Source organism: Rhea americana, unplaced genomic scaffold, assembly GCF_003343005.1.
Source record: "Rhea americana isolate MKP2758 unplaced genomic scaffold, rheAme1 scaffold_552, whole genome shotgun sequence".
NCBI lineage: Eukaryota > Metazoa > Chordata > Aves > Rheiformes > Rheidae > Rhea > Rhea americana.
This window is the reverse complement of record NW_028186704.1, coordinates 34,455-37,193: the sequence shown is the minus strand read 5'-3', so window position 1 is coordinate 37,193 and position 2,739 is coordinate 34,455.

The following is a 2,739-nucleotide window of genomic DNA, read 5'->3' as shown; positions in this document are numbered from 1 at the left end:
CGCCGGCTGCCTTTCTGCTGCAGGGAGGACCTCTCCGAATTTTGCAGTTAAAATGAATCTCTCTCCCATACAGAAAACACGAACACGTCCACAGAAGTTGTTTGTGGCCTCAAATGACTAAAATAACAAGTTGACCACATTATACAAAAGCTAGTGGAGATAAACAAACCAAATTTTACGCCAGCATTCTTATTTGCACTGGACAAAAAAAGGGCCAGTAAAAAAATTGTAAAACGACAAAACTCAAAGAACGTCATCATTTGAAGCCCACTGAAAGAGACAATCTCGTGCAAAGAGTTTCATCTAGTTTCCAGCATCTCATGTCTTTGCTTCACAGGTATTTATTAACATGATTCACATATTTACAGGCAGTTCTTGTCTTGCACAGAAACCCTGTAAACTTTGCGGAGCTCCAAGGCCCCTGAACTGCCCAACTTTCTAAGAGTTGATGAAAGAAAAAAAATTCTGTCATGAAGCAAGAGGACGGAGACAGCGAAGAGGAAAGGATGGACGAGCCATGGATGGTGGAGGCAATAGATGACTGCAAAGGCTGCGAAGAGGTGAAACCCTTGGATGCACAGTTCGAGCAGGTAAGAAGTCCCACTGATGTGACGGCGAACAAGTAAGTAGGAGATGGCAACGCAGCCTGGCTTGTCCTGGAGGAGAGCAGGCCCGGGAGGGAGCTGCGAGGCGCCGGCACGGCCGATGTGACGGCTTCGCTGTCCGCAGAAGTGTCGGTCGGGGACAGGCACACGGGTAACGGCTCCCGTAAGGGCTTTGCCAGCTCTCAGCTGACCCTGTGTAACTGGAGCTGAAGTATACCCAGGCCTCCTTCCCGACGGAAACTCGTGGCCTGCATTAGCGGAATTGCTTTACGGAGCACATTATTTAGTACAGTCGCTTGGGAGTCAATTGTGTCCCCTACTGCAAGGGCTAAATTGGTCCCGTGTTTAGTGTTACCTTATCGCGTCTTCTTTTACTGCTTAATGTGATTCATTCTTTGATTTTGGTTATTAATTATGCATTCTTGTTTAATCAACGATAGTAGTCTCATGCCTCAGTCGGGAGCGTCGCTGTGCCGCCTGCGGCAGAGCTGCAGGCCGCACGCGCTTGGGGGGCCGAGGGCAGCTCCGGCTGCTCCGCGCGGGGGCTGAGCGTGCAGGGGACGCTCCGCTTCGGGGAACACAAAACCAAAGCCAGACAGGCTTTCCGAGGCCGGGCTGCCCGTCGGGGCCGCTCTGCCGGGGCGGCGGTGCCGGAGCTGCCTCCGGGAGCGGCTCCCGCGGCCTCGCGCGGGGTCAGCGGGATGGACGCCCGGCTCCTGCGTCCCCTGTTCCCGGCTCCGGCGTCTGCAGTGCCTGGCTCCCACGTCCGCAATTCCCAGCGCCTGCATCCTCAGTTCCTGGCTCCTGCATCCCCAATTCCTGGCTCCTGTGTCCCCAATTCCCAGCTCCTGCATCCGCAGTTCCTGGCTCCTGCATCCCCAATTCCNCAGTTCCTGGCTCCTGCATCCCCAATTCCTGGCTCCTGTGTCCCCAATTCCCAGCTCCTGCATCCGCAGTTCCTGGCTCCTGCATCCCCAATTCCCGGCTCCCGCGTCCCCAATTCCCGGCTCCTGCATCCGCAGTTCCCGGCTCTCGGCTCTGTGCCCTGGAGCCCTGTGCCCTGCGCCAGCTGCTGCGGCCCCGTCAGCCCGGGGGACGCCGTTTCCCACCCGTCCTTCCGGACAGCGTTTCGGCTGCCTCTCGGCTGCTCCCGGCGCTTCGGCTCCGTCCCCTCGGGCCGGGCTGCGCCGCCGAGCGGCCCGGAGCGGCCGGACCCTCCTGCCGCCGCGCGCTGGCCAGCGCCAGCCGCGAGCTCTTGCTCAGCGCGGTCCCGCCGGGAAGTCCTCGGTCTCTTTACCACAAAAATTATGCAAACAAATAATGTTTCCCTGATGTTTAGTATATATGCTCCAGGTCTTGGTTCCTTTCCTGTACTAAAGCATATGACTTTACATTCAATCTCATTTCACACCATCTTGGGTTACTTTAATTTGAGACTGTTCCTTGTGCACTTCCCTTTTGTATCTTGCACTGTGGACTTAATAAAAATTTAATTTATTTTGCCCTTTACGCGTTAAAGTTACAGTGAAAAATACTAAGTTACAGAGCTGGTCGAATTTGGGGTTGAATTTTCTTTCTAATTAGCATTGGCTTTTCAAGTGAAGGGACATTTTTTTTGCTTGGAAAAAACAGATATTTTCATGGTTTTTGTCATAAAACAAGTACAAAACYCTGTTTAACTCCCCTGAACATTCAATCTGGTTTATTAGAAGCAAGCCTCCAACAAAAAATCAGTTGGAGGATTTGAGGATTTTTTTATTTTTCTGGAAGAACAGCAATTTTTTCTTCAGAAAAAGGATTTTTCTGAAGTAAAGCAACTCTACTGGCCTATTTATCTTTTTTATTCCTTCCTTTGCTCTTCTACCGGCTCTCACCACCAGCGCCTCCTCCCCGCAGCGCGTGTTTTCGGTGCAAGGCCGTTCCCCTCCTCTTCAGCAGGAACGGACSCTGTTAAGCTCTGTAATCCTGCGCCTTGCAGGAACCCGCAGACGCCGAGCCGGCCGCGCCAGGAGGGAGCGGACACACGGGCGCCTCCGAGGGAGGGTCGCACGAGGGGTGCGCTGGCGTCCCTGCGCGCCGAGCCTCCGCCGCTCCGAAACGCGCGGTGTGCGGCACGCTGACTGCTCCCGCTCTG